General features: G+C 37.2%; 1 protein-coding gene across 6 annotated transcripts in view; it reads left to right on the top strand.

The window, feature by feature from the left end:
- LOC105452848 (leucine-rich repeat and immunoglobulin-like domain-containing nogo receptor-interacting protein 1) overlaps window positions 1-12,335 on the top strand; it is an 86,909-nt gene that overhangs the window by 14,981 nt on the left and 59,593 nt on the right. Inside the window, exon 1 of one of the 6 annotated variants that reach the window (XM_011694341.1) lies at window positions 2,204-2,380. The exons of the other annotated variants lie outside the window; for them this stretch is intronic. The gene's annotated coding sequence lies outside the window, so the exon portion shown is untranslated. Of the gene's footprint in view, window positions 1-2,203; window positions 2,381-12,335 lie in introns of those variants that run through there. 6 annotated transcript variants of the gene reach the window in all.

The following is a 12,335-nucleotide window of genomic DNA, read 5'->3' as shown; positions in this document are numbered from 1 at the left end:
AGTGTGTGTGTGTGTGTGTGTTGTGTTGTGTGTGTGTGTGTGTGTGTGTGTGTGTGTGTATGTGTAAAGATTTCGTATACACAGCTTCTGCGGCAGGTTCATTATTATACTTGGCGCGTACACGAAAAGCTCGACAACCTCCGATACCTATTACAAACCGATGGGCGCCCATTAAAACTGCATGGCGGATGTTAATGAGCGTTAATGCCGGCAGCAACACGCGCCGCGGACCTCGCGACAACGCTCGTAATGTACCCCACTTGTACGTCGTGGGTTGATCATTATATAGTTTCCCCCGCGGGATTCGCGGGGCGGAGAGAGGAGCGGCGGGGGGGGGGTGAGGGCCGTGTAGTGGCCGGCTGTATTTTTGCAGAAAATGGAGGCGCGCTCTCGATTGTTGGGGTCCAAGAAAGCGGAGGTTAACGTGCAGTTACCTCGAACCGCGCGCATTGTCTGGAGGGCGAGTGCGATTGAAGTGCATTCATCGGCGATTGCATGCCGCGCGATGCACTTCGTTCTTTATCACCGCGCTGGTTTCGCTAGCTCGCTCCCGCGATTTGAAGGCACCCGCATTCGCCATTGATTTATAGATCTCTTGCGATAATTGAAACGAGATTCACTCAGTGCTTTATTAATTCAAACGCTTTATAGTTGCTTTATACACAGTTTAAACAGAAAGCGCGCAATCCGCGATGCTAAAAGTGCAGTGCGCTATATTTATGTATTTTTTTAATGCAGTTATATGTTTTTTTTATATTAATCGATTTATCTTGATTGTTCGGTAAAAGTTTTAGATCATCAACAATTAATATATTTTACGTTTTATTTCGAAATTATATCGGATATTTTTATGTTTTATATCAGAATATGAAACATTTTGTAAATTATTGATTTTTTGACGATTTTACTATAATGCTTTTATATACAGTATAAAAAGATAACATTATACAGTTATATAAAAAAAAAAAAAATGATTTTATTTGTGAAAAAATGTCGATTACGTTTACATTTTATAAAAAACGCATGCTCTATGGAAAATTAATAAAAAATTAATGAAATGTTGCACACGTTACATTTCCTATCAAAATTGTAAAACTTTTGTTTGAAATAATTTTTTCCTCTCTCTTTGTTTCCGTTATATTTGGTGAGCCCAACTTTATTTTCGCATACGTGCTTTTTTTCCTTTTAGCACTTTGAAAAACGTTGAGTATTTATGAACTTTTTTATCTTACTAAAATTAATTTTCTGAAATCGTGAATAACGAATGACGATAAGTGCATGCAATATGAGCGAATTATGTGCTGATACAGGCACTACTGCCGGAAATATTCACGTTTCTATAAGTGAGGAGATAAACGGGGAGGTGCATTTAGATATTTGCATCTAGACACAACGACAACAACACAACAGCTATAGCCGCGAATTTATTCCCGGGAAAAGCGATATGCTCCGCTGCTTGTGCACCGTCCGATGCCGGCGCCGCGCGCCGGCGCCGCGCGCCGCCGCCGTCGCCGCCTGCTGCTGCTGCAGCTTTCCGATGCATAACAATGTAACCGCGTGATCCGCTTCCCCTCAAAATAACAACCGCATAATGCAACAGATAGCACTTGTTAATGCGCCACTAAAGATCGACCTAATTATTATTTGTCGGGCAAGAACGTAGAATCAGTCTCGTTTGGCGTAACGTTCTCAAAAACTTCCTAATTAATTAACCGCATTTGTTTTTTCCCCCTTTCCTCTACGGTACAGGACAGGGCGTCGTCGCGGCCGTTAACGAGCAATTTAAGGGCACTTAATGCAGATACGGATCTAATTAAAAAAATTTCAGGTACAGGCGACGACCGTTTCCGCAGTTAGTTTCCTCTCGGTGCAAACGCGAAAACGTGACTCCGTTTTGTTTTTTTCGCCCTGCCCCAAATTAGCTCGCGAGCGCCGCTCTTCTTCAGTCTAATGCCTCCTCCCCGACCCCTCCCGGGCGTCGTCGTTGCGGGTGGAAAACCACCGGCGTTTAACAGGTTATCATCACAAAGGGCTAATTAATACCATAGCGGGATAGAAATTAATTTTTCCGCGCTCGGTTCGCGCTGCTTTCGCTGATAACTCCAGTCTTGATAACGGCGGATTTTTAGCTGCCTCCCCTTCTCCCCCTTTTTCCGCACTCGCCGAAGCTAGATTAGATTAGGAATTTCTAATTAACAGCCGCCGTGGCACGCCCAGTATAAGATCGGCTCTGTCTGATGTTGCATATACTACCGGCCTTGGCACGGATAACATCAGGCGCAATTGCATCAAGCGTCGGGCAAGCTTTTAAAATTCTTAACACCTTGCTGTCAGGATCCGCGTTAGTAAATCACTATCAAGCCAGGGAGAGTACTAACAGGTGGGCATTTAAATAAAAATACGTGTGGCTCTGAGAGTTATATATCCCGCTGCAAGCGCCGAAAAAAAATGGTTGGATTGTACCAACAAGACGTACATGGTTGAATGAAATGGTTGGTGAAATCAAAATTTCTGATTAGATTAAAAGAATTATAATTCAATATTTTATCACTAGAACATGGTTAGACTTTATATTACGGATTTGATTAATATTTTCCAGTTGGATTTACAAAATTTCTGGTTGTATTCAGCAGACGTTTCTTGCAAGCAATATGTGCCACGAGATGGACGAAGTGAAATTCAATTCTCGTATTTAAGACTAAATTCTAAAAGATTCGTCGACTTTCGAACAGATATATTAGCAGCAGATGTCCAATTAATGCAACCAGATTTTTTTCCAATGAGCTATCGATTTAAAATGAAATCAACGTTGACATCTTGATTGAATGAGAAGATGATGTATCAATTTGAATACCTCTGTGCACTTGAGACTCCCTCTCCCTGCATTGTGAAATTAAAATCCTGCAAATTAAAATTTTTGAACTCGTTACGTGATTGAAATTTAACTTTTTAAGTGGGGTGAACGTTCATTCCACTTAAAAAATTAAATTTTAATTCACGATGATGAGGTCAACAATTTTTTATTTGCAGGAAAGCTTATAAATGGCCTATAATTCTGAGTTATTGTTTTTTTAATTCCGCAAAGTAGGCCAAGTGCAGAGAGATGATTTAAATATAGATACATGAAACATTGTAACATTTAAAAGCGTTCTTAAAATTTAGAGATTGACTAAAAATAGAAATTGAATAAGATTGAAACAAAACATGGACAAATATATAATTCTTTTTTTTTTTAAGAGAACATTACTAAAAATTATTAAAAGTAAAAAGTTATTTTTGATGATTGTATTATTATTAGTAGTGGAGAAGATTTTATTACGAGTTTAGATAATAAAAAAAAGTTGCTTTTTTTCTAGCATGATAGTTATATTCATTATGCAAGCAATCATTGTACGGATTATAATGTTTAAAATTTATATTTTACGTTAATTTCAAGTATGTCCGAAATATAAACTCTTTTCAACGCATTTTGATCACGCGTTGATTATTGCATTGCAATTTCAGTTTTCAGCTGCAAACGCCCGGAGAAGTGCATTGATTGCTGTCTCCAAACGAAATTTGTGATATTTCAACCGGTAAAACGATCCATCGCGCCATCCGGCAGGCGTATTCGTGTGAAGTTTATACTTTTTTTCGAATATCTCCCAATGTGCGCTCTTAATTGTAGTCGCTCCCTTCACTCGCAGCGATATCGAAACGCCGAAAATATTAAAAAAAAAAAAGATTGCAATTTTTCGCGACGCGAGATAGCCCATTTTAATCTATCCACTGTGCAGCTTACGATCTCTTTTTTTTTTACACAAAACTAATAATTCCACAAACGACGTGACACATGAACGACAGATCTTCAATGAGAGCTATTCGAAGATAGTAAAAATTATTTAATGCTTTAATAAAAAGTTATACCGAATGAATGAATCTCCATTTAACCGACTTGTGATTCTAACAGGACTATTGTACTCCGTGGGAAGGTGCTATGTGATTAAATTAATAAAGGTGGAAGATAATATTATTTTTTAATTATCTTCACCAGGAACGGATTTAAAGATTGAGTACGCGACGGTCACTGCCTCGGGCCTTTCGTAAGACAAAATCTTCTGTAAAATCGAAATTTATGTTTTACGTCACCGATAACGCAATACAATGGATATTAACGATATTACATTGACTTGTTCGAAGATAAACTTATATAGAAAGCGAAACTTAAACAAAATCTGCGAGCGAAACGAAATTTCCTGGCATTGTCGAGTCGCGCTCTCTCGGTTAAAATTAACTTAATAACACAATACCTTCAATATTTTGATAATAATGAAAACGCGATAAAATGAAACGCGTTGAATGTGACTTTTATTGTACGGATCGTTGTTAATTAACGCACCCTTAAAATTCCCCGAAAGTTCGAAAAGCGCTCCGCTGCGCGTGTATAACGAAAATTTCCATTTTCCCCTCTCAATATTCCACCGCCTTACAAAATTTATATTCGAAACGGAATAAAGGCCGGGCGCGCAATCTATGTGGGGGAGGGTGGAGAGGTGTGCGCACGTGGCGCGCAACGCGGTATCTAATATTTTTTCGCTGACGGCGCGGCGCTTCGCGCGCGGGAGAGGCAGAAAGAGAGAGAGAGAGAGAGAGAGAGAGAGAGAGAGGATTTTGGGATCTCCGGTGATTTCGCATGTGCGAGTTCTTTGGTTATCCAACGTGCGATATTGCCCGTAATAACCGCGAAGAGAGATCGGGGGAGAATGCATGTGCGTCGGAGCCGATCGTGCGCGAAAAGTCGCGATGAGAGAGTCGCCTGGCAAAATATGATAGTGGCTTTTAAAACCGTGTGAGACTTTTTTCTCGCAAACGCCGCCGCCTAAGAAAAGCGCAGCGGAGTCGGGTGACGCGGGGGTGTCTCTATATAGCACCCACGCGTGCGTTTACGTATCTTCTGCACAGTCGATGACACAACGTATCTTCCCTTATACGGCGAAATCTTCTTGCGGAGGAAAAAAAAGTTTCCCGTTTCTTCCGGGTTAATATCTTCGGGTGGAGAGATTACCTTCTTTTTCTCCCGATAAAGAAATACGCGCAATATCCTCTCCCGCTAACCCACGCAGAATTTTCCTTCCTTTAATTCTTCTCGGAAATTTGTTTGTACGAATCTTTCCGATCCGATTTTTTTTTCGATTTTCGAGTATTGTAAAATAAACTGCGGAACGAGATATGGGTAAAATATTTACTAGAGCGTAAAAATACAATAAAATCTATAAATAAATACACACACATATTTCCACACGAGGGAACTTTATTTTATCACTGGAGATAGAGAGAAAAAAAAAGCAAATGATAACATTTAAAATTAAATAGAAGTCGCGCGTTTCGATGACGCTTAGATCGGGTTTTTTCTAAAAAAAATATGCCAGATGGAGAGAGAGTACGGTTAAATATCGCCGGGTAAGTTCAACGATGCGTGACGCGTACGCCGCGTAAGCAACGAGGAAACAAAACAAAAGCGATCCGTCAGCAATCGATACTCCGCGTTACCTTTACCGTTCGTTCGGTGAGTTCGGTCCCTTTGTTTTTATGAGCCTCCCGCAGCTATAAACGTTGCGCTTTACAGATACGCGCTTTTCATGCACCGCAATTTGGTAAGAAAGGAAAAGACCGCGCCGGCCACGCAAGCAGTTTGCACTCGACGACGGTCTAACTTTCCCGAGTTTCAGGTCGCTCGAATAGCGGAACGCGCTCGCGCGTGCGTGTGTGCGTGCGTGCGTGCGTGTGAATGATCAGAATTTCCACGCGCACTTTCAAGGTATCCGCGACCATCTGGACCCAGTTTCCCACCTGGTCCCTCGGCTGCGTGTATAACTTTCCAGTCACGCGCATCTCATGCGATTCGAAGGGCCAGAGTTATGGTCTAGACTCTAAAGAAAAATCTTTTCGCGCGAAACTGTCCAGAAAGTTAAGAACGAAATGTCGAAATTTAACATGTGATCACCGGCGCGTGAAAATTATAATTACATTGATACACACTTTTACACGGAAAGAACGATTTTGCTGGAAGGTCTAAAAATGTTGCTGAATACAGATCTAAAAATAATTTTGTTAGAAATTTAATTTGCTATATAATATCAAAACATTTTATAACAATTTCATTATTCTTGAGTTTTCGGCAAAATTATTTTGATAGTCCAACAAAATTATTTTTAGATCTGCATCCAGCAAAATTTGTAGACCTTCCAGCAAAATCGTTCTTTCCGTGTATAAGTGTGTATAAATGTAATTATAATTTTCACGTGCCGGTGATCACATGTTAAATTTCGATATTTCGTTTTTAACTTTCTGGACGGTTCACGGAAAAACAATTATAATGGTATATTCTGTCCTCTTCAAACTATTTTTATGAACATTTCGATCAATTTTTCATAAAGAAAATACATCAAGATATATCATAACTCTTCGAAAATTATCAATAAAGAATTGCTCAAGAAATTATAAATTTAACTTTACTTAAAATTTATTAATTATAGCTAAACTTAGTAACGTGAACAAAAAAATATTGCTAAATAATTAAATAATTCCATGGTATTCATTAAATGTTTAAGCTTATATTATAGCGGCTGAGAATTTTATTCTTCAAATAACAAACTCGAAATACTCTTTAAATGAAATCGTTTAATTGGAGTAAGTCTATTACTTCTTATTTTAAATAAAATAATTAATCATTTAAATATAATCAAATTGTCGTTTAAAGAAAGAAGTAATTCGCGCGTGATGATTTAAAATTTGCTACTAGCAATGTATACTTATATGTGTCGATCAAACTGGAGTAAATTCTCTCATCGATTAGGATTTAAATATATAACAGCATTTCCACTCTGCTTTCTAAATCGAACCAAATTGATCGTTATCTTAAACGGCGCTAATGAGTCCGCAAAACGAAACGCAAAATATGTAGTAATTATTAAATAGATCGAAATACAAGGGATAGAATATTCGTATGTACATACGTATCGTATCTCTGCTTCAGAAGTGACACAACTCACGAAAAATTAAGTTTCTCAATAAAGAGGAAAAACTATTTTTTCACTTGACAGAAAATTATCGAATCAAATAATATCAGAAAAAGAATGTATTCTTAACATGATGAAATCACCTTTTGCGTTTCACACATTTTGGATAATTACTTTCACCCATTTTTATTTCACAATCCTTAAAAAAATCATCCTTTTTGAACTGTACTATCTTCATGATTTTTTAATGAAATTAATTCTTCGGTATCACATATACATTTTGTTACGCAACACACCGGGTATTGTATTAAAAAAATCGCACAATAATGAACATATAACAAATTTTTTTAATCAAAACGTCAGACTTTAATGAATATAATGCGATAGCAAGCAAAATGTATGTATCTTCATTAATAAAAAGGCCGCATACCAGCCGGTATTGACGTTTCGAAATATCTAATGTTTTATTGAATACATATATACCTATAACATATATCAAATATTCCGTTTCTCCTGTCTCAAATTCAATTACTCTGACAAACTATAGATATAATATGTATCATGGCTTTCCATTGGATTATTGACTTCATTATTCAATCCGACTGTGACGATTTTCACGATTTTTAAATGAAATTAACTCTTCGGTATGAAAACAACACATTGAGTATTGTGTAAAAAAAAAAAATAAACATACAACATATTTTTTTAATCAAAACGCCAGCATATAAAGGATAAAATAAAAAACGTCGATCTATACTTACAGAATGACACCGAAGAGTTAAGTTAGTTCATTTCTGATGATTGACAGGCTGAGACGTTTACCTAACTCATTCGTGATAATAATTAAAAAATCACGTTATTTTTGTATCCCATTGAAGCAAGGATGCGATATCGCGTATACATTTATTCCGTCATGTTAAATATTTTGTAACTATAACGTGGAATGCTTGACAGTCTTGACACGACGTTCCGCGCTTGTGTTTATTTTGATACACGTGGCGTCATGTGGTGTACACAAGGCCACGATGTGGCTCGATCACTCGCATGCCACGATTTCGAGCCGGTAGGCAGCAGCCAAGAGAGAGCCACTCCATAGTCCGCCCGTGCGTTATTGCCGTTATTATCCCACGAGACGCGCGATCGCGATGAATTCCAGGAGAGAACCACGATCATTTCTTACGCAGTTAGTAACAAGTAACGCGCTTGTTGGCCCGCGGTATTAATAAATCCCTACAATTTATAATGTGAAACGATCCGTAAGCGTATCGTGCCGAAAGGTATCATGGCTCTCCATCAAAACGGATATTTCGCACGATTTACTCGTTTCAAATGCGAATCTTGAAACGTGATACTTTATCACGATAAGACACGGGAAAAAAGTACGAATCGAAAAGAAAGTACGGAGCAATCTCGACGCGATAGAAATTGTAAATCTCTCCTGATATTTATGGGCGATATATTCGCGTCTTTTAACAACGCTTATACATAGATCAGAATGTGTTTTACTTTTGTGTCGAATATTGAGCTTTAAATTATCCGCTGTCTATTATTTTCGGGGGGAGGGGAGAGAGAGAGAGAGAGAGAGAGAGAGGAAAGAGAGGCGGAGGGGAAGCACCATTACAGGAAAGTATTACATCTGTTGCTTACTAAGGTGTCTCAATAAATGTATGCATACAGAATGATGATTTTCCATAGAAGAGTGCAAGAGAGAAGGGAGGGGGCCGGGAGAGGAGGAGAGAGAGAGAGAGAAATACACGACAGATTAAGTAATCCAAGCCATGTATCTATCGTTTGTCAGAGTAACTGAATTGAGACAGGAGAAACGGAATATTTGATATGTATGTATTCAATAAAACATTAGATATTTCGAAACGCCAACACCGGCTGGTATGCGGCCTTGGCGTTTTGTATTTTTGCGGCGTACAAGCACGCTACTGTTTACAATAGGTCGCCGCCCTGCCATTTGCGCGCCGCGAGCCAAGCCGAGCCGGCGGTATACAGCGAGCGTGTCGTCGCGTTATTATCCCCCCGAGACACAATCGCGACAAGGAGAAAACACATCGTTCTTATGCACGCTAGGAAACAAATAGCGCTTATCCGATAAATTCCCTCCCGACAGTCCGTAACAATAAGCGATTTGCAAACGTAGCCGAAGCGGCGTAATTCGAGCCGGTAAAGAGAGTCACGTTATACATATATCTCTCGTGAAACGCGATTATTCCCAATGAAAACGCCTCAACGGCGATCAATTGGAGCAATCGATTAACTTTTATTGTTAATCCCATGTATTATTCGTAAGCGTTTTAAAAATTGATAGGCAATATAGGGATTATGAAATGCTGTTCCAGGTACTTCCGGGTGACCCGATTGATTTCTTTAAGCTACTTGTGCGATTATTATCCACTTAATGCCCTTAGATAAAATTAGTCTTACATCTAGCAAACAGGAAAATGTAGCCTTATATAAATATAAATCTTACATAGATATAATTTTAGAGAACCGGAGAACTAATAATAGAATTGCTCCAGACAGATTACTTTCTAGCTCTATAAAAGAAGAACTCTCGTAACGGAGGAGACAGTTCCTCGAGTTTTTCGTGGACCGTCACTTTGTCACTTGAATATCCGAGAGTATAATTAGATCGTAGCAGTAAAAAAATATTGTATTGAGACTGAAATCATTTTTTTTTTTAATTATAATATATATTTACTAACTTTACACTTGGATCTTAAACGTGTTGCCCCTTCGAATTTTCCGCTGATTCAGATGTAACTTGTCCTTCGCTATTTCTCTGGACAAAGGGCGTGTGAAAACACGAATACGTCTGCTTAGGGTGTCATAACACGAGTCATACGACAAAGATTTGAAGCCTATTGATTGGCTATAGGATAGAAAGATCCAACAACTTCTCTTTCTTGCAGCCAATTAATAGGCTTGAAATGCTTTATCGTAATAGCCTAAAGATAACCTAAGGTTAATATTACATTTGTCGTACAATAAAGCATTTCAAGCTTGTTGATTGGCTGCAAGAAAGAGAAGTTATCGGATCTGTCTACCCTATAGCCAATCAATATTAAGCTTGAAATCTTTGTCGTATGACTCGTGTAATGGTAGACATAAACGTTTTAAGTAATGGAAGAAAGTCGCGAGGTATCATTCGTTTATTTATAATATTTATTATTTTTATAATAAATAAAATTATTGTTTGTAATTTTGTATGTCGCAACGGGAGTTTCGTAAAGAATCGCGCGATCGCAATTAATCACGAGTAAATGTGCAATGAAGAAATCTAAGAAGAGGAGAGAGGCCTGGGAGAGGCATTAAGTAACGATAAAGTTACAACAATTATAAAGTAAATAATCTATTTTTTATAAGTACTCTCTAAAAGTTTTCAGTGTATATCATTTTCCAATGGCATACTTTGAACTGTGATAAACAGTGACTATTTCAATGTTGTTTCAGTGATAATATACTGATTTAAACAGTGAATATCACTGTAAAACAATGAATTTTTGTTCTCAAAACTGTTTGACAGTTTGAAACTCACTATCGTTCAGTGATATTTGCAATTTAAATCAGTATATTATCACTGAAACAAAATTAAAATAGTCATTGCTTATCACAGTCCAAAGTATGCCATTGGAAAATGATATACACTGAAAATCAGTGATGATTTCACTGATTTACTTTTAGAGAGTATATTATCTTTTTAAATAATTATATAATTATTTTATCAAATGTATATAGTTGAGAAAAACGTATATACATATTTATACAAAATAATGAATTATATATTCATTAAATATAGTAATAATTTACAAATAACTGTTAATTTAGTTGTGCTTCTTTATATTCTTTCTTCCAAGTATTTTTCAAATGAAATTTGAAATCTACGTCTAGCCTTTTTATATAAATATGAATATGCTTCCATGATTAAATATTATACGAAGGTGCGCAAAAAGTATTTTGAGATTTTTTAACATGTTTTATAAACGTAAACCCAAAAAATACTACCAGAAAATATTCAGACGGTTATTCTCATCACAATTAATGTGATAAAAAATACGCTGAAATTAAGCCGTTTTACTATATTCTAATTTTTCACAGCGTATCCCTTTTTACTGATTTGATTTTACGTGTCATTCAAAATAAAGGCATTCGATAAAATGTGAGATCCGCTTACATACTTATTCCATCACGTGTGTAACGTCGCGGAGTGTTTCCCCGCCCCTCCCCACACCAATCGCAGAATCTTTTAATGGCGTTAGATTTCACGACGGTAATCTTTTCGTCTGTCACAACCAATTTTCGTTTGCGCGTTCCAACCAAAATACTCTTCCAGGTTTCAAAATAAAATTTTATCTCGAGTATTTCATTTAATTTGCTTTTTGATACGATATTTACGTAACAACTATGAATACACTGATGCCGTTGTGTCGTTTCTGACTTGCCCTCTTCCGAGATAATTTATAACATTATTAATATTATCACATTTAATTCCAAAAGTTATGCGCGCACACGCACACACACACACACACACACACACACGCGCGCGCGCGCGCGCGCGTATACATACATATATGAAATTTGCAATATGACATAATTTAATTAAATATTCGAGAAGCCATAAGTACTCGACAAATTTTAAATAGAAAATCTGTTGAAAAAACCAACTGAAATGTACTCTGCGAAATTTTATCATAAATGTTTAACGTAAATGCTGGAAAATCACAACGCATAAACTCATGAGTTATTTTCTCGTTTTTTTTTTTTTTTTAATAAATTGCGAACATCATGTATGAATAATTTCGATACTCTACTAGGCAATCACATAACGATTCTGCGTGTTGCAAATTACGTACCACATCAATTTCGGTTTCATAATTCAGCGTAGCATAATGCGGGCATTGTGCGCGCAAAAATTGTAAAACGTCTCCGCTGATATTTATTTTCATTTTCCACCGGGACGCACGATAACAGTTATTTACCGAATGATTCTTGTTTACGTTTATTATTGAAAATTCATATTGCCACGCGCGGATGGTAAATTGGAGGTATAATGTTCTACTTACGACTTCGACATTTCGCTGATCGATACATCGAAACGTTTTTCACGTTTTACAATTATATTCGCTTACAATTTACATACATAGGTATATTAGTTCTGACGATATTGAGAATATGTTGTGGACCTGCGTTATTTAATGGTCTGGAAATATTCCTCTTCATTCTCAGAACAAAAGCGTTTCACGTAGAGGAGAGAGAGAGATAGATAGATAGATAGATAGAGATAGATAGATAGATAGATAGATAGAGAAGAAGATCGGAAGAGCACAC

The sequence above is a fragment of the Wasmannia auropunctata genome, unplaced genomic scaffold (assembly GCF_000956235.1).
Source record: "Wasmannia auropunctata unplaced genomic scaffold, wasmannia.A_1.0 LD336026.1, whole genome shotgun sequence".
Lineage (NCBI taxonomy): Eukaryota > Metazoa > Arthropoda > Insecta > Hymenoptera > Formicidae > Wasmannia > Wasmannia auropunctata.
Note: the sequence above shows the minus strand (reverse complement) of the source record. Positions and strands in the feature narration are given on the sequence as shown.